The sequence below is a fragment of the Canis lupus genome, chromosome 8 (genome assembly GCF_048164855.1).
Source record: "Canis lupus baileyi chromosome 8, mCanLup2.hap1, whole genome shotgun sequence".
Lineage (NCBI taxonomy): Eukaryota > Metazoa > Chordata > Mammalia > Carnivora > Canidae > Canis > Canis lupus.
In genome coordinates, this window is record NC_132845.1 from 17,039,034 (window position 1) to 17,059,411 (window position 20,378).

The 20,378-nt window shown below is 40.3% G+C and overlaps 1 long non-coding RNA gene across 2 annotated transcripts in view; it reads right to left on the bottom strand.

Moving 5' to 3' along the window:
* Positions 1–20,378, bottom strand: part of LOC140637896 (uncharacterized) — a 189,857-nt gene that overhangs the window by 92,163 nt on the left and 77,316 nt on the right. The window contains exon 3 of one of the 2 annotated variants that reach the window (XR_012034972.1): positions 13,019–15,825. The exons of the other annotated variant lie outside the window; for it this stretch is intronic. This is a non-coding gene — a long non-coding RNA (uncharacterized lncRNA). Of the gene's footprint in view, positions 1–13,018; positions 15,826–20,378 lie in introns of those variants that run through there. 2 annotated transcript variants of the gene reach the window in all.

Consider the following 20,378-nt stretch of genomic DNA (forward strand, 5'->3'; position numbering starts at 1 on the left):
CTGGTTTCTGAAGAAATGATAAGATTTCAAGAGGCAACAAACTGGTACTCGGATTCCAGGTGGAGGAAATAGCAAAAGCACAAGAGAAAGGATTCTGAAACCTTCAAAAAGCCCAGTGTGGCTGGAAGAGGGTTCACAGGGGAATTGGAAGAGATAAGCCTGAAAAGACTGGGTAGGTCCAGAATGCCAGGAACTTCAAAGAAAACCCGGGAGCTGGAGTAAATGTGGTGAGTATGTAGACCACCAAAATTTTATGAGCCAGAGGAGAGCATGGTACAAACCAGATGAACTGAGTGAAGCTTAATTTTGCACCAATAAAACATATATATATCGGTTGGAGAAATCCTAGAGTCAGAAAGAAGACTGAACTAATTTGAGCAGAAATAATTAGATCATAAACTAGGAAGATAGTTATAGCCAAGAAAAGGAGAAACGAGACAGTCCCTACTTGGCTATTGGTCAGGTGTGGGTTCGAAGAAAAAGAAAGATAAGTGGCTGCTACGGGTTCCCGCAAAACATCTGCAGCCCTTGGAGTATAGAGGTGCCAATGTCTACTCTTGGTTTCATCGGATGAGAGGGATGAATATATATGTGTGTGCATTTTTTCTTTTTCCCATTCAAGAACCAAGTCACAGTTTTTCATGAAAACATGTCCTTTGCAACTTTTGGACCAAAAAGTGTTTTATCCAAAGGATCCAGATATTTTGAATTTCTTTTCTTTTTTTTTTTTTTTTTGATATTTTGAATTTCTACCTCCCTTCTTTAGCTGCCAATGACTAGAAAAGCCAATCCAGTTTGGTTATTTTGAGTTAATTACCTTTATTAAAGTTTAATTTAACATTTTGAAAGCATAAAAGCAGCCAAAACTTGCCTCGAGTTCCCAAATCTTCCCAGGCATTTGGATTCGTGAAAACTGTAAAGACCAAGGCGGGGGTGGAATCTTGTTTTGCCAGAGAAAACTCACAGTGAGCAATATAAAGTAAATTTACTTCAATTTAATATGGATAATCATATGCAGGTCTAGAGTCTTTATATTTTATAGCTCTCCTTAATTCCACATCTTCCTACTGCAGACAGTACAGGCATAAAACATTTCATCATAGTGTTTAGGGATTTTTTTCCTTAAAAAAAAAAAAAAAAAAGGAAGGGAAAGGGGGAAAACGTTCTTCCCTAATAGTGTATACTGTCCAAATTCCTGCTATATTATTTACAATGATATTTTCTATGTCAGGGTTACAAAACTTCAGCGACGTGTTTAATTGAGAATAAACAGAAATGCACAATGAAGGGAGCGGTATTAGAAACAGAGCTGCATTTTTTTTCGTTGCTGTTTTGTTTTTGCTTTCAGGCCCCATTTTAGAGATAAGTGTTACTGATAAACTGAACATTCTTCTACTAAATATTTGCCACGCTGCATTTAAATCAATCAATCAGAGCTCTTTGCTCTGAAGGAACAAGCGTTACTACCTTCTTTAGTATCTACTGTGTGTCTTGCCTTCCTTTAAACATCACCATAGTTAATGCCCATGTGGAGTGGAGCCCGGGTGTGCTCATACACCTGCACACATATACACACAAAGAATCTACTGTAGATCACCAACCACCCTGGTTATCAAAAGTTAATGGACTCTGAAATTGATACAATTCCAATAATGCAGCTCATAAAAATCAGAGTGATATTTTATTTGTGACCTACATCATTCTCATTTAAGGTCCAGAGGGAATTAGGATACCCTTCTGCATTTCACCTACGTAGTTGCTTCATTCATTTTTTGGACCGTGTTCTTTTTTAAATTGATGGCAATGTACAATCTGCCATCTTAGCGCATTTTTAAGTGGTTAGTGTTAAGAACATTCACATGGTTGTGGAACCAATCCCAAGAACTCTTTCTTCCTCGTGCAAAACTGAAACTCTATGTCCATTAAACAATACCTCACTTATCTCTCCCCTTAACCTGTGGCGACTGCCATTCTGTCTCTGTGAGTCTGACTACCCTAGGTACTGCGTGTAAGTGGAATCATACAACATTGTCTTTTTTGTGACTGGCTTATTTCACTTATCGTAACGTCCTCAAGGTTCATCCATGTTGTAGTATGTGTCAGTGTTTCCTTCATTTTTAAGGCTAAATACCGTTCCATTGTATGTATGTACCATATTTTGTGGATCCATTCATCCACTGATGGATACTTAAGTTCCTTCCACCTGTTGGCTATTGTGAATAGCTTGCTCTGAGTGTGAGTGTACAAACATCTGCTTGAGCTCCTGTTCTCACTTCTTTTGGGTCTATACCTGGAAGTGGAGTTGCTAGATCATATGGTGGTTCTATTTTTAATTTTTTTGAGGAACTGCTATACTGTTTTTCATAGAAATCGCACCACGTTCTATTCCACCAGCAATTCACCAAGGTTCCAATTTCTCCACAGCCTTTCCAAGAGTTCTTCTCTTGTTTTTCTTTTTTCCTCTTCTTTGATAGTAGCCAGACAAATGGGTATGAAGTGGCATCTCACTGCAGTTTTAATCTGCATTTCCCTAATGACTGGTGATGGTGAGCAGCTTTTCAAGTTCTATTGACCTGACTTACTGACCAGAACAAGAACAAAGGCAAGGATGGGAAACAAATTTCCTAAATTTCTCAGGACTTAGAGTGGTAATCAACAGACATTTATTGGGTACATTCTCAAGATGAGGATCTGGGCTAGAGCTAGAGATTTTGAAAACTAAATAAAATAGAGGAATTGGAGAGGCATCTGCCTGCAGGAACCTGGTGGGGAAGGCAACATGTGTATAGTAGTGCAATGACTCTCCTTGAGACCCCACATCACTTGAGGAATTTCTAGCACTGGGACATCATATGTCATGTCTTTTGCATTTTTTTAAGAAATGAATAAACTCATTCTTTATATATGTGATCTTCAAAAGAACACTCCAGAGCAAATTTTATGCTTTTTCCCAGCGATGAACTTCAATATAGATCAACATACACTACAGTCTTGTAAGTCTTCCGAAAACAGTTGCCTTTGAAGAGGTGTGAATTTCCTTTACTTTCCCTAAAAGGGTGTTAACTTCAAAAGGCGACCTGGTGAGTGTTAAAAAATTAACACATTTAAGTCACTAGCCAAAACATCACCCCCGGATCTGTGAACCTGAAATTGAACTGGTAGACTGAGCTGACTCTGATTTGGATGCCAAAAAAGTCATCACTCAGCACTAATCTGGACCAGTGGAAATTTGCTCTTCCCTTTGGTTGAAGAGAGGAAAGGATTTGGAGGAGGGTGATGTTAGCAGGGCATAAAAGTAGAAGGCAGCTAGTTATAAAATCTAGACCCTTCTAACCCCTTAAACTTGCTTTAAAAGCTGCTTTACTGCAGAGAATGTGCACTTTAGCTGGCAATCATAAAAGGAAACCTCTTTTTATTAACAGTGGAATTGTTTATTTGTGGAGAAAATTGACTGGAATATCTTCACTGGACCCCTATTCCTCCCTTCTCTCCCTATTTCTAATCCATTCAAGACACAAACATAGACATTTTTTTTTTCTCCCATTCCCTGTCACTTTGTATGGCATCCACCAATATGTTGCTTGGCTCCCCTTTACTCTCTGTAGTTCTTGTTTGGAAGTGATCTTAACTACTGGATTCTGGTCAACAGAAGTATAGCAAATGCAGGAGTATCGCTGTCAGCCGGCACATCGGGGACTTTTCATGCTAAAAGGAACTCTCTGAGGGCACCTGGATCTACCCTTCTGCCTCTGGGCATGACTGCACTTAGCTGATGCCATTACAAAGGCTTTCATGCCCCATACAGGCAAGACATCACAGTATGATTGTGAAATACTAGGAAACATCAGGAGCAGAAAAAGAAAGCTGGTGTGTAACAGAAGTACTGATTTTTTTTTTTTTAATAAAGGTTTCTAAAAGAATTGGAGAGCAAGAGGCCATGACCCAGGCTATAGTTTTGCTAAAGCTCTAAAGCAGCAGATAGTGCATGAGTGTTTCTAAAAGGGAAAGAACTGGCTGTGGCGCGGTCTCCTTAGTCATTGCTCAGAACTCTGACAATCACACACACGGATCCAAGCCCGACAGCCCACTGCTTGCTTTACCTGGGAGATGTCCCTACTCATTCACGGGTCTTCATTCCTGCAATCAACAGAGATTTATTAAGTGCTAATGGCACGTCAGGCACTTTGCTAGGTGCTGAGAGTAGGGGGATGAATATGACCTATTAACTCCATGAAGGGCCTCCCGGGTTAGTAGAGGAAGGACCATTCAGATAGGAATCACAATGCAAGGTGGTGAGCACAGCAGCAGCACCTCATCAGGGACAGGAGCTTATGGAGGAAGAGCGACACTATGTCTCTTAGTGAGTCACTGAAGAAGCTTTTTGGAAGTTTTTCTTTGTCATTTTATTATCTGTCTCCTGATGTGTTTCTCCATTAGCATTTTCACTGGCCCATGAGCCTCTTCCCTTCCCCTCCTCCTCTACAGCTTTGGGTTTGGAGCCCAGGACAAGGACAACCTAGGGATATGAGGGATATATGTTTTGTTTTATTTAATTTGTTAGTATGTATTAGTATTTAGTGAGCTCTTACGAGCCAGCCGCTTTTCTAAGCACTGTACGTGAGTTATGCTATTGTAGCCCTTCCAGCCCCCTTATGAAGTAGGTCCGTTTTCCATCATCATTTTACAATTGAGGGATCTGATGCATAAAGATGTAACATAACTCCCCAAGGCAGCAAACTAAGTGGTGGGGAGGCTGGGATTGGAAGCCAGGTGTTCGGCTGCAGAGTTCACGTTCTCACGGGTCGTGAACACAGTGGTTGACATAGAAAGAAGAGCTAGAAGAAACATGTGCAGTCCAGAAGAGAAGGAGGCCAAGCCAGGACTCTGAGGAGATGACATATGTAGTGTGTGGACCCAGGTGGAAAGAGCAGCAAAGGATGTTGCCAGAGAAGGTAGTAAGGATGATGGGGACCTAGAGGACGTGCTGTCCTGAAAGCCCAGGGAGAAGAGGGATTCAGGAGGACACAACCCCAGGCAGCTTGTGTTTTGAAGAGTTCTGAAGAGTGGGGATGAGAGGTGAAGACTTCCCCAAGTCCTAGTCTTTCCACTGACATTGTGAGGGCTTGGGAAAGTCACTTAACCCTCCAAGCTCGCTCTTGTTTTCTCATTGTAAAATAGTGATAATTTTTATGTACCACAGAGGCTTCTACGGAGCTCATGCTAGAATAGAGTTTTGGGGAGCCATCTTGAATATAGTATAAGACATTCACTATGTGAACAGTGTGTTTATTATTAGACCATTCTTCCTGAAACCAATTTAGTTCAAACACTAATGAAAATTTTCCTTAAGTTTCCCAATTTTTGCCTTAAGTATATACATAATTGTATGTTTTATCTCCCTTATAACTTTAGTGAAAAAAACTAATATGATATAATTAATCCATATGACTACTAATGGCATAAATTATTAGTTTATGCATGCATTGATTAAAATTTTGAGTGCTTTTATATTGTTTCGAGTAAAGTTTTGAATATTATATTTGAATCAAAAATATGTTCAACCTATGATTTCTTCATAAAGTACCTTACAGTCAAGAAGAGAAATCTACCTGTAAACAAATAAATATAGTGCAATGATTCTAAAATAGGGGTGGCTTTGTCCCTCAGAGGGACACTTGGTAACGGCTAGAGATATTTCTGGTTATTACAACTAGGTGAAGGTGGTGGTCCTAGTGGCATCTTGTCTGTAGAAGTCAGGGATGCTGCTAATCATCTTACAATGCACAGGACAATGTCCCCTCTCCCACCTCAACAAGAAATAATTCAGCCCCAAATGTCAATAAGGCCACAGCTGAGAATGCTGATCTACTAAAATGAAGTAGGGGTTGTAACAGAGGATTGGAATGATGACACAAAGGAAAAAGCACTAATATATTTACTGGGAAAATCAGCAAGTGACTCTTGACCGTAATAAGTACATTTGGATCTTGTGCAATTCATGCCAGAGATAATTCCCATTTCACCGAAACTCCTTAAATGACACTTGCATGTTTAAGCAGCTACACAAACTATTCAAAGCTTTCAGCACAACTAACTTGAATGGGAAACTTTCATGAAAAGTTTTTGTGCCAGGGCTTAGATTATATTATATATTGGTTCACTAGTATCTAATTGCTTGTATATCATATTAGCTAGGGACTAAGTCAGGAAAATCAAAACCACTGTAGATATTTTGAAAAGAGAGAATTTGTAATTTAGATGATGGAAGAGCTGTGAAGCCAAAGAGGAAATAGCCAGGCAACCCAGAGATTAGTGGGAAGCCATGACCACCCTGAGGGGTGGAGGAAACAAGAAAAGCTGATGTTACTAGACCTTAAAACTGGTGAAAAACAGTTAGGGCTAGAACCACAAGGCACTGCCTAGCAGAAGCTGGAACTGGGGAGGGAGGTCTGTGAGGTAAGAGCTAGAGCAATGGAGAAAATACAAGACAGCCAGAGATGTCACCTTAGAAGGTATCAGAGAAAGAAATACCTCAACTTCTCCCTATTCTCTTCTTCTCACCCTCAGGATTCTTTTAGTCCCTCCCATTGGCTGAAACTACCCCATAACTAGTTGGCAAGGGATTCTGGGAAATGTAGTTCCCTGTGACACAGATCCAAGCAGCAGAAGGGTAGGGAAGGAGCCGTAGGCAAACATCTGGCACTCACATCATTGCTAAGAAGATAAAGGAATACCTATCCCTTAAGAAGAAAAAAAGTGGCCATTAACCTCAATTATATTTTAAATAAATAATATTTACTCAAATATGGAATCAAAAAGGCTGAGATATTTTTAGGTTGGTGATGAATGGCAAAGAAGCTCTCTGAAGTTTATTTTGTGTCATGTGACATCTAAGATTTAGTGTTTGTAGTTCCAATAAAAAGTGAATATATAAGGCATTAACCATTAAATAGAATCATTATTTACTTGACTAAAGAGAACCCGGCCTTGTGACTATGTGTGAGAATATAGTTAAGTGTTTCAAGTAAAAGCAGATCAATGAGATGTGTGTGTGGAGGAGGACACCTGGGTGGCTCAGTGGTTCAGAGCATGGGTGGCTCATCTGCCTTTGGTTCAGAGCATGATCCCGGGGTCCTGGGATCAAGTCCTGCATCAAGCTCCCTGCGGGGAGCCCACTTCTCCCTCTGCCTATGTCTATGCCTCTCTCTCTGTGTCTCTCATGAATACATAAATAAAGTCTTTAAAAAAAAACTGAGATATGTGTGCCTATAAATCTAATTAAATATAGTTGTCATAATTACTATATTATACTGGAGATTGTTGATATGGAAGTCATCTTGTTTGAATACTTATTTTATGAGGTTATAGGGAAGCAAAAATTGACATAATATGAAAATATTATTTAATGTAGTGAACATTGGCAATTAATTCTCACACAAACATGCTTACCAAAGTTGGCCCAGGATCTCTCCCTTCCAAAAAGTTAAAGTTTCTATTGGTCATCATTTCACTGACTGTCGAACATTGTACCACAAAAAGAAAGCAAAACAACTACATTATGGAATGAAATAAAATTTTTAAAAGATTAAGTTGATGACAGTGATGCTGGGTAACACTCTGGGGGCCAATGACAATGACCAAACCAATGACAAAGGAGAATCTTATTGAAATAAACCAGTTAACAAATCAAGAAGAGAAACAGACAAGAAGAGTAAATGGAATTTCAAATGAGAATGATTTTAGTATTTAAGGATTAATAGAAGCCTCAAGGAAAACTGAAGTTTCCTGAATATTACAAAAATTTTTATGATCACACAGTAGGTCAAATTTGAAATAAATATTATTCAATCAGGCTCTCATAACCTCATAATCAGGCTTTCAATTTCTTTGAAAAATATCACCCCAAAAGTAAATATATGATCCATTCTTTGCTCATTTTAAGAATTAAGCCTGGTTGGAAATATAATTGAGACAGTGTTATTTTAGATAAAATAGTACACTTATTTTCATAAACGCTAGATTCTATTTCAATAGGAAATCACAGTAAAATGCTTTTTCACTCTTGCTTATGAAAATTTGGTCCTCATTTAACGTGGATTCCCTGCAAGTGGCCTCCTCTTATACAAATCACCTTCAAATAGAAAGGCCGTGCTGGTCCTCTCATGGCACTTAGAGCATCATTTGTTTATGTTTGTCTCCCACTATAAACACTGAGTCCCTGGAAGTAACCAGGGACAGTGACACAGGCAGTCACTTCAATATCACTGCAAAGTACCATCTATAGCTTTTCTGGCGCACAGATTGGTTCAAAAGCCAATTGCTATAACTTTTAAAAAGCGATCGAAATAGGAACAGATAATAGAGGAAGCAGACTCATAAAATGTTATAGCTGAAAGGGACTTTAAAATCATCTAGTGTCCATCCCTCTCATTTTACCACTGAGGAAACTGAAGAGTCGAGAGCCATAACTTGTCCAGTGTCATGCTGCTAGCTTGTGGCAGAGCCGTTACTTGAAACCAGGTCTCTGGACTGCTGTCTAGAACTTCCTCCTAAATGGCACTTCAGCAATCATAGCAGGTGATGAACTCTGTAGAGCTGAAGCAGACACTGCGTATTTCAGGGACCTAGGAGGCCCTAGCTGCTGCATAATCTGCAGGGTGCTCTGTGACTTGAAGGCACAGTATTGCACAGCCATGACAAACCCAGGCTCCAGAGCTAGACTGCCTGGGTTTTAGGAGGCTCAGCCACTTCCTAGCTGAGTGACCTTGGGCAGCTACCTAATCTCTCTGTGCTTCAGTTTCCTCAATATTTTATGAGTGCCTACTATGTGCCCGAGGATAATAATACCCCCTACCACAGTGGGTCTACAGGTAGCTACTATTTGTGTAAGCTACTCAGAATATGGCCTGGCTCATAGCAATCTCTCAGGCCTTCCAGCGTGAAAGATTCGGGAATTAGCAAGTTGGCATCAGAGATCAGAGGCACAGAAGGAGGAATTGTGTAGGAAAACCATCTACGTCAGCTGTCAGCTGACCACCTGGTAGCCTGAGGCTGCTTAGGTAATGTCAGAAGCACCTAGGTGCCATGGACTTCCTCTTCTATGGGATCTGCTCTATGTATTTACCTGTTTAAGTTGAAGATTCAATAAACCTGTAGTTCATGGTCTTTCTCAACTCTTAACTTTTTATTTCCCCTTCAAAGTCTTGAGTTAAAAATTATTTAAGATAGTGTTAAGATGCCAGAACAGATCACATTCATTAGTCTGGTTTTCTGATGGGGAGCAACTTATTGTTGATAGATCAGATCATCAAAGCCTTGAAGAATTGAAGGTCTGGACAGAAGCAGCCTTGTTTGGTTGACGCAGATAAACTACCACTTAAAATACAAGCTATGCATGCATGCTTGGATGTACACAGACCAACATAGCAGTTTGGATTCAACTTTCCTATCTGTGCAGCAGACAGATTTAAGCTCCTGCCTGCTGAATTTCTTCACAAATTTTGCCAGTAAGATACTGGCCACAGAAAATATGTCTCTAAGGCCCGTAGAATTAAGACTTTCTTCTTAATAAAAACATCTGTTGAATAAATCTGGCCTAATTTCTCTGTAGGCCGGATCCCATGCTAATTTACATAACCTATCCATCCTATTCTTAAACTTTCTTGAGAAGTAAATTCCTCAACCTTGCCTAGAACCCCCTTCCAGTTTCTCACAAGAAGTGCTAGGCAACCAGCTAAACTAAAAAATGAGAATCTGAAGGAAACAGACAATCCTACAGGTATGTCTCTAATCCTTCTACCCTAGTTCATCAGACTAGATAGTGCTAATCCAATTTAAGTTTAAAGTTGCAGGGAAAAATACCCAAACTGTTATAAGATCAGTCCTCCATGGTGGGACGAGGGGAATTCAGTCCAGCAGCCTCCTTTTAGAGAATCTTGAGACTTGTGAAAGGCTTCTTCTAAAAATTAGAGAAGAAAGGATACAAAAGACTACAAGTGAACATCCAATGCAAATGGAATTAAACTGTGAAAAGCTCAAGGGAACAAAGAAAACTCAGTTAAGCTTTTGTTTTTCTGTAAATATATCAATCATCCTTTCAATATTTATTGAAAGGCAATGAAGGGTGGGGTTAAGAGCTTGGGCTTTGGAGTCAGGTACATATGGAATCAAGTCCTGGTTCTGCCACTTACTAAGTGTGAGATCCTGGGTAAGTTGCAAGCTTCTCTGAACCTCTCTTTCATTGACTGTAAAATGAGGATACTATGGTACCTACCTCATAATGCAGATAATGCATTTAGTGTACCCAGCATTGTTTTGACACCCTAAAAGCATTAATTTTCTGTGTACCTACCGAGTGAGTATTATATGCAGGCAGTTAATGCAACCAAGTTCCTGTATCTTGGAGGTATGTTCTAGTCAAAAAAATAGGAAACTGACAACATACACACACACACACACACACACACACACACACACACACACACACACAAATATCTCTATCTCTATCTACTGTCCAATCTTTTGGCGGATCAATAGAGATAGATGGATAGATAGATAGATAGATAGATAGATAGATAGATAGATAGCCCACCCCCCAAATTTAAAGGAGTATAAAGAGACAGAAAGGGATGGAGTTGGGTGATGTTGCTACTTTCTATAAGGAGTTTGAGAAAAGCCTCTATGACCTACAATTATTGACATCTAACCAGAGACCTAAAGGAAGTGGAGGAGTAAGAGCTGCAGATGTGTAGGAATCAGGTGTTTCAGGGAGAGGGAACACTGCAAAAGCCCCAGGGTGGGAGAGTGCAGTGGTATGCTGCAGGAACCACAAGGAGGCCAGCATGGGTGCAGCAGATCCAAAAGCAGCTGAGGCAAGAATAAGGAGGTCATTGTAGGTGGCTCATGAAGAGTTGAAATTTGATATTGAGTGAAGCGGACATCATGGGAGGGTTCTGAGCGAGAAATGACATGAGCTGACTTGGATTTTTAAAGGATCACTTCATCTCTGAGTAGAGAATGATCTCAGGGTGAAGGTAAGGATGAGGGGAGAGCAGTTAGGAGAGTTTTACAATAATGCAAGCAGGAGATGATAGAGACTTGGACTAAGGGGGGATGGAAGAGTGGTGTGTCATGGTCAGAGTCTGGATATATTTCAAAGGTAAATCTAAAAGGGTCTGCTGCTGAATTTGAGGAAGGGAGAATGAGAGGAAAGAGAAGTCAATAATGATGAAAAAGTTTTCGTCCTCATATGAAAAATACAGGGACTTCTGGGGCACCTGGGTGGCTCAGTCGGTTGACATCTGACTCTTGATTTCAGTTCAGGTCAGGATCTCAGGGTCATGAGCTCCGTGCTGGGGTGTAGGTAGATTTGCTTGGCTTAACTTCCTGAAAAAATATGAAATAAAACAGGGCCTAGCCTCATGTGGAGGCTTTTTCCTTCTGTACTTTTGGCCCTTCCACCTTCTTCCTGGAATGCAGAAAGGGGACTGGAGTTGTAGCAGTCATTGGTGATAAGAAGAACCAAATATGTACCATGAAGCTGGTAAAGCTGGGATATAGAAAGAGAGTGGGTTCTTGGTGTCACATAAAGCAGCAATGACTGCCCTAGACCGAGTGACATAAATAAGACTGTCATGTCAATCAAGTTTTCTGTTATTCATAGAAGAACACATTCTTCACTGGTGCAAATATATATTGATCATCTAAGTGGAGATGATGAGGAGGTAGTTTGGTTTATAATCTGGAGATCAGAGGAGAGAAAATATATGCCAGGACATTGGCAGCGTGCAGATGGTACTCAAAGCTGTGGGGCCGACTGGATAAGCTATCAGGAAGAGTGAGTGTAGGGAGCGAAGAGCAAAGTGCCTACCCAGGCACTCTGGGTAGTGAGCCTGTGGCACTCTGGGATCAGAGTCAGAAAGAGGAGAATCAGAAAAGGAGATGGAAAAAAGATGGCCAGTGAGTGAGAAGTCAATCCATGTGGTGTCCAAGCAGCCTCTCGAAGAGTATCTTTCAGGGAAGGAGTGGTCAGTTGTGTCAGATGTTAATGAGAGATGATGTAAAATGCATCCATGGACGTGGAAATATGGAGGTCATTGGTGACCTTGACAAGAGCATTTCCAACTCAGTGTGCAGGAGCTAGACTTCTTACTGTGTATTTACTATGCCCAGACTTTGATGGGACCTATGCTTATCAGAAACTGGACGGTACACTATCTGCCTTTTCATTAAAATCAAAAAGCAACCGATCAACCATCTCAACAAACAAAAGGACAATTTTCATTGATTGAACTTCAGCAGACAAGGGAGAGGATGCCTTTCTTTTTCTGCTGATAATAATAACACTTCCACAGTCTTCGTCTCTAGTTATGAACTTCGTGAGAGAGACATAGGCAATGAGCATTTAGAGGAGGATAGGATGGAGCTCTGGCTTTTCCCCACTGCTTCTCACGGTGTCACAGCCTGAATGGATCATTTACCTAAGGTGGGTTCAGTTCCCTTATCCCTATGATAGATCAGACTAAGATTCCCTTCCAATTCTAGCCTGTTGCGTTTCTAGACCAATTAATGGCTATTTTCAGATTTATACTACCCAAAAGAGCACCTGGCATGTTATGGGCTCTCAAGAAACATTTTTAAAAAGAAACATTTTAAAAATATACCTGGTAAGAGACCTCAACATGATACTAGGTGACTTGTCTAGTCAGAGCTGGCAAGTAGGGGAGCCCAGCATTTGGTCTTCCAACTCCAAGGTTAGTGATAGATTTTGCCTAGATTGCAAGATTTAAAATATATAATCTTTCTGTCCATAAAAACACCTCTCTCTTCTTGCACATTTACAATGATATGGATACTAGCCAAGTAAAATAGCAAAGTCTCCTTGACTAATCGGTCTGGACGTCAGAGGCCTTCAGGAGATAAATACACCTCACGAATACTAGGATAACTGATTCGGGTACTACAGTTATTGTTTAAAATAGCTCAGTGTTTCTTTAGTTAAAAGGCAGGAACAAAGTCATTCAAAGAGTAGAGAAAATATTTTTATTTTTATTTTTGGAAGGTTTATTTGTTTGATTCCTCAAAGTAAAAATGCCCCAAATTCCCACACAAGCAGAAACATAGTTAAGCTGCATGGTTCTGTCTTGAGTATGCAAATATCACAGCCCAGTCTTATGTCAGCTTGAAAGATAATGTCATGCAGAAAATTAAGACCATCTGATGAAATCATGTTATGAAATGTGGCTTGAGAGAGCAGCTTTTTGTGTGTTAAGATTTGATATATTTTCACACCAAAACTCAAATGAACAGGCAAAGGAGCCTCAATTAATGCAAAATTTGAAAATTTCAGACAAATTTATAAGGTGTTTACTGAGGAGAAAAGGGAGGGGGGGGTACGTCTTAAATACTGTCTTCTGGTAACAGCCTTGATTTGATGTTCTGTGTCTAAGGAACCGAATGCCTCAGCTTTTCATTTAGAGTTTTGAATTTAATCTGATGGCAGTTTGGATATAATAATGATGCATTTATTGTTAATTTCCTTAAAGCCTTGCCATCTAACAATGTAGACCATTATCACCCCAAATACTTTCTGTGTTTGTAGGGATTTCCATATTCCACAGTGCACAGAAGCCGACTCCAAAGCAAGGCTGAAGAGGAATATATGAGAAGTAAGAATATATTTCCTTAGTAACTAGCTGGTCTTTTTTTCATCTCTGCAGACCTGTTTTCCAGAAGATGGGAAGGAGACTTGACAGGACTTTATTGGTTCATAAATTAACTTGGTAGATTTACAATCATTACTTGGAATGCCAGGAACTCTTTTTAGGAACTTATTTTTGAGAGAGAGAGAGAGAGAGAGAGAGAGAGAAGAAAAAAAAAAACATGTTTAACTCAGAATATGAAACTGGCACTGCAGTTGGCCTAGAAGAAGATGTGTTCATTTGTTTTAAACCTATGGTCCTGATCTCACCTGCCACTGACATGGTTATTTTTGGCTGAAGGGAATATTTAAACAGATATTCACAATTACGTTTTCTTTCCAGGGTAAATGCATAAACAATGAACCGTCATGAGCCATGTGATCACCGAGATGTAGTCAAATTTGTTGGCTTCTCTAAGAGACTATGATGAAGTAGAGAAAGGTCAAATGGACACCATGCCAGAGTCTAAATGTCCATTGTTTCCTGCTAACAAGCGAGTCCAGGCCAGGAGTGAAGAAAGATAGGTTAATATCTGGGTGACCTTCTCCTCCCAACTCCCTCCCAAAGCCAACTTGTGGAGATAAATGGCCCCATCCTGAGGGGACCTCTGGGCTCAGGGTTCATGGGAGAGTTATTCTCCTAAGTGCATAAATGAAGGAGATTCTACATTGACAAGAAGTGGGCAGAAATTCTGACCCATGTCTATTGGATCAAAACTCTCTCCTTATCTTATTTCATCCATGCCCAGAAGAAAACTACGTGGAGGTCTCCAGCCCTCTCAGAAGAATGGATACAGGAGGGCAACTATTTAAACTCAGTGCCCCACGCTCTGTGGAAAAACGTAGGCTGCTAATGAAGGAATTGTTCATTTGGCCAAAGCAAACTTGAGCCCTATATTTTGCTGTGATCCGGGCAAGCAAATCAAAAAAATAATTTTTTTTTTCCAAATAAGATGGGCTAATTATAGAAGGCAGAAAGTAGGTAAAATAGCTCCTTGTTCAGAAGCATCCACATATTTTCCTGAGATGAAGAGCAAATATTTTGTTTAAATAGCAAGCAATTTTCTATAAAAGTGCTACTGCTTGGAAATGCTCTTTATGATTTATTGCTGCCTTTTAACCTGAAAAAAATATTAATAACTGAGGAACCCTTGTTGGTATCTTTATTATGCTTAAACCCAAATAACCATAATATTATAACTGGTGTGGTCACATTGAATATTTTTCTTTCATGAATGCAGCATGGGCTTATTAAGAGGGACCAGAAAATGAAACCGGAGGCGACCTTCCAGGCCTTGGCTTTGTGGCACTACCGAAACAGTAAAAAGGCAGCTAACTTTTAGAAGAAGGTGGGCTGAGGCCACGCAGAGACTCTCCCCACGTTTTCCCCATTTTCTACCAGATAGAGCACTTTCTCTGCGTATGGGTTCATGTCATCATTCAGCTGTTTCTTCTGGCAAAGCCAGAATCCAGAACAGAATCTCAGTGAAAGCGAAACCAATAAATTAGATCTCTTTGTGAGCAATTTGCCGTTAGTTCTATTCTCCTTGCCTATTAAGATTCTTTATTTACTTCACCAAGAGATTTCTGCTGACAAGTCCATCCATTTACCACCAGCCTAGATAACATGATAATAAACAAAATGTCAAAAAATGTATTCGGGAGACCTTCCCATTCCCACCCCCCTTTCCCTTCTCCTTTATTGTCAAGCTGGTATATTAAAAAAAAAAAAAAAATCACTGGAGCTGAAAAGTTTAAAACGGACACGGTGGCAAGGGCTTTTGGTTCAGCCGATTAATTGTATTTTACGGTGTTTATGTATTATATATTTATAATTATATATTTATGCACATGCACACATAAATATCACACCCAGAGCTGGGACGCTCAGAAGGGCAAGCATCTTTCAGCTCCTGCTGCTTCTGTTCCTGATCTGATTTGGCCAATAATCACGTCTCCAGAATGGGGAGGTGGAATGGAGGCGTACTGGGGGAAAGGAAATTTTCCATTTGATGCTTATGGATGATTCCCAGAGGAATCCTTTGTTTCCGAGGATCTTTCGAGTCCTTGGGGTGAAAGGCAAACGCTGAGCAGCTCCGTCTTGCACATAACTCCAAGGGAGACACCTATAATACGAACCAGAGATCCCCGAGGGCACCGTTATACATTTATTATAAAGCAAAGATTAAAACAATTTTATGGAAATTAAAGATAATATGGAACATTTGTCTCTCTCTCAGTCAAAGAGAAAGTTCAACAAACAGCTCCAGGCAGCTCCACGCGAGGTGATCGAGTGGCTGGGGCTAAGGGGCGCGCAGGGCAGGGGCAGGTGGGCCGCGTGGGTTTCTCAGCAGGGCACCTTGCGGGGCCTTGGCACCTGGGCTGAGGGAGAACCGACTCGCCTGCAGCATCAGCACAACGGGCCAGCCGAGGGGTACTTAGGTGGCTTGCCCTTCTGAAGTCTGTCTCAGCAGGACAGGGTGCACACAGCCGGTGGGGACCAGGAGGGGTGCTCCGAGAGCTTTCTAGGTTTTGTCTGTGTTGGTGTGTGTGTGTGTGCATGCATGCACGTGCGTGTGTCTCTGCACACGCGTGGTTCTGTTCCTACTTGATTCACGTGCTCCCTAGGAAAAGAATGTACAAAAGCTGAAAATTTGCAAAAACTCCAAGCTGGTAGCATTTCCATTTTATATATAATAGAATCCTGTTACCAAAAATGTGGTTGTCAGAGGAGAGTAAAACATCTGTGTTAAGCAAGAGATACTCTACTTCATTTGCACACAGGGGTCTGATTTGACCTCCAGCACACCGAATTTATGGCAAAAGGAGTGCTTTTAAATTGAGTTTGTTTTATTTTGATCCTCTGTCTGGATATTTCTTTCATACCTCCCAGGCAGTAGCTCTCATGGGTAAGCTTATATTTTTGTTAAGAAAAAAAAAATGCAATTGGTGCTAATCTGGACTTCCATCATGGGCGTTCAAGCTTTCCAATGTTAATAACCACTCCCAAAGAAAGGATCATCAAAAGAGTTCAGACTACGTGGTTTTGCGGTCAAGGCAGTGAGCCATGTTCAGAAATGTCTGCTTTCCTCTCCTTGGTCCACTGCTGGATAACTATGTGACATTTATAAGTTAATTGTTTTCTTTCAGCCCGGATTTCTTCAGCTGTAGAAGGCTACTCTTTATTTACTTATTTAACATGGGTCTAGGGATGGCAATGATTTATGGAGTGAACTAGTTAAAGATATTGGGCTCTTGATCCCACTGACCTGGGCAGGAATCTTTCCTCATTACTCACTAGCTCTAAGACTTAGGACAGTTACCAAGTGTAACGTGTGTGTGCGTGTGCGCACGCGTGTGTGTATAATAGACGTAATGTCTATACATATACATTAGTTATTGCGAAGATTAACCGAGATAATGTATGTAAAGTATGTTAAGACAGTGACTGGCACATGGCACTCAATAAACATCCAGATTTTATAAATAATAATAATAGCTAAGTGTACTTAAGCCTCCACACAAATAATTAACTAAGGAGGAAGCATTATCATACAATTATTATTCATAAATAATAACAGCAACATTTATATACAGATTTTTATGAGCTCTCCCCAGCAATGAATTTTAATGCCAGATCACAAGCACCATACTTCACTTTTCATTTTAAACTATACGACTTTTTCATATAGTGGCATAATGTAGTACAGACGCTTGAAACACCTCCAATTTTAATTCTCCTCCTCCCCCACTGCCTCCCGCTTTGTGCTCTCTAATGAAAAGTAAAGGTTAAGGGCAATCTGTTGGAGGCTAAGGCTTACTAGACAGAGCAGGCCAGCTGATGGCGCAGGGCTCAGAGAGTGATGTGAACAGGAAAGGGGACACGGAGAAACTTATGAAACACACAGAAGGTGTCTGCACTTTCGTATTAAAAATACACTAGGGGAAAAAAACTCCGCACCAAAAATAGCAGAAAAAATATTTTCAAGCACTTCTCGTTTGCTTCCTTTCGTCCTTCCAATAGGAACTATTTTCCTCCAAATGGATGGATGTGTTAGTTCAATAAATACAAAAGCCCTCTTGTTAGAATTCATTAAAAAAAAATAAATGTAAAAGAGACCTCCTTTATAATCACAAAAAGACACGGAAGCCAGGGGTTCCTGGCTAATAACACACATCAAGGAGCATTAAAGGGACAAGGCCTTCGTTTTTACCTAATAACGTCCACCCTGGAGTGTCATTGCTTAATTATGGTTTCTCAAACTTTAGGCAATAAAGGAATCTGAATTTATTTTCAAGCACATATTGATGTACAGCCAAACAATATAGTTGTTTCTTATCTATTAATGAGGTTAAGACCTGTGCCTTTAAAGAGGTCACAAATAAATTCTTGGGTGTACTTTGCCTTTTAAATATTTTGAATATATGAATTCATCGGGATTTGAGGATTAGGTAACTGCTGTCTACACAAAAAATCTGCAAAATTTTTCATTACTTTTTTATTAGTTGGCAGCAAATACTCTAACTGAACTTTTATGAAGCTATAAACATAAAGGACCTTCTGATACTGGTATGATGATAATTCTAAATTTCCTCTTTGCAGCTGTGGTTGATCCCCTCTATTTGGTACAATCTATTTTTTTGTGACTTAACAGAAAAAAGTTGGCTCACTACCGTATTGCCTTCGAGCACTTTCTCGGGAAGTTCTTGAATTAAATCCACATGGAAACCCAATTCCCCTCTCCACCTTTCCCTTAAGGTAGTTATAAAATGTCAGTAGAAAGCAAAGCTGTTTATTTTACTTAGGGTTGGATTCTGTTAGTAAATGAGTTTCTGGTGGGGCTTATGTGCAAACCACATCTTTCAATCAGATTCTTTACATTACTAAATGTGTATTAAATTGTGCCATAAATATTAATTTAAAATTCAGAAGTTCAGATTTCACCTAAATCCAAGTGAATAACCAGAGAGACAAACTGTTTAACAAGTTCTAGATTCATATTCTAGCTCTACTAGCAAAACACTGCTTGACTTCGGGATGTAGTGAGACAGAGGGACAACTGTGCAGCCTTCCCAGTGGGCAGATTTCCCACCCGGCAGAGATCTATCTGTGAGCCGACTCCTCCATGGCAGCTTAGAGATCTCCGCAAAGACAGTGTGGCATCCTGGCAGGGGCGACGGCTCTCCTCCTGGCACCCTGGAGATTGTATGCACTAAGGCAGGCCCTGGCTGCCCAGCCATGTCTAATGCTTCACGGGTTGGAACAGTGTTCAAATATGATGGAACAAGCCAGTGGCCTGGGAGGTGCCAGGAAAAGAAGATGCTGGCAGGTTGATTCATCCAAGATAATATATTTTCTCTGCACTGGACGTTAGGGGGTATCTCTTAGGAAACGGAGCTCTGTTTTTCTGGGGCCTGATAGGCAAGAGGCCCTCACTGGACCCTTAGTGGCTCCATCCAGCTCTCCCCAGCTAGTATCTTTGAAAGAGTATTGCACGAAGCTCCATAGACAGCAAGGTGTTGCTAATAGTTCATGTGTAGGTAAAACATGAAGACAAAGACTTCTGTTGCCTTGTCCTCATCATGTGACTTGGCGTAACTCTGGAGGTGTTTGACCATTTCTCCTACTAAATTCAAGGTAGTTTAAGAAAGGAACAGTGACATCAGAAGAAACTGAGGATGGGTGGTAGAGACCACCTACTCCCCTTTCTTTTTTTTCCTCATTTTCCTGCAGGCCTGAGCCTGTTCTCCCTACATGGAGCTGTAAGTGGCTAGCTTTTGTTTCGGGACTTTGAGGCGTCAATGTATAAATTCCCTAATTAAAGAGATACAGGATAGTTTTTGCTACCTGTATTCCTGTCCTGCTTAAATTTAAAAATTCTCAAGGCCACAATATGGTACTCAGTGGTCCTCCATCTTTTCTTTTGGGAAAACCCATTTAATTTTGTTACAGAGTCTCATGATCCTCCATATATGTGCTTTAAAATCTGTATTATTAGTCACATCCACCTCTGTAGATCTTTGAAAATACATTGAAAGATAATAAATGTATCTGTATGAAATATAATACTATTTGAGATAATCCTTGGTTTTAGCCTCTCTGATATTAATTCTGCTGTCTCCCAGGAGCCTGGAGCCCACGTATTGGCAACCACTGAACTCCCTGAATGGAGGTGGCTGCGAGACGGCATTTGCTATGGTCTTAAGTGCGACAATATTAACTGAATGGATCTTTTGGTATTGTCTGGGATCTACTTGCTAGCATCATCCTGGTCCCTCACTACACAAAAAACGAGGCCTGCCTGGATTAGAAGATAAACCTCAGATGACAGCAAACGTGTAACGGATCAACATGCCTCCCGACTACATGGGTAACTCTATCTTCTTTGTGTCATTAGCTTGTAGGTTTGTGGTGTTTTTTACGCTAATTATATGACCACTCAAGGAAAAAAAAAAAAAAAAAAGAGGACTAAGAGGAGAAAGGTAAAAAATGGGCCATAGAGAAGTAGAACTCTCTTTAGTTTTCTTCCTATGTAGTGCTCCAAGGCTTAGGTTTGAATGATGCATTTGACTCAAACAGTAAAAATCTATAAAATGTAGCAGAAGAGGAGTAGAAGGTAGTGGTGGGAGAATGGGCTTTGGAGGCATATGTGGGCTTAAATAAATATTTCAATACTTA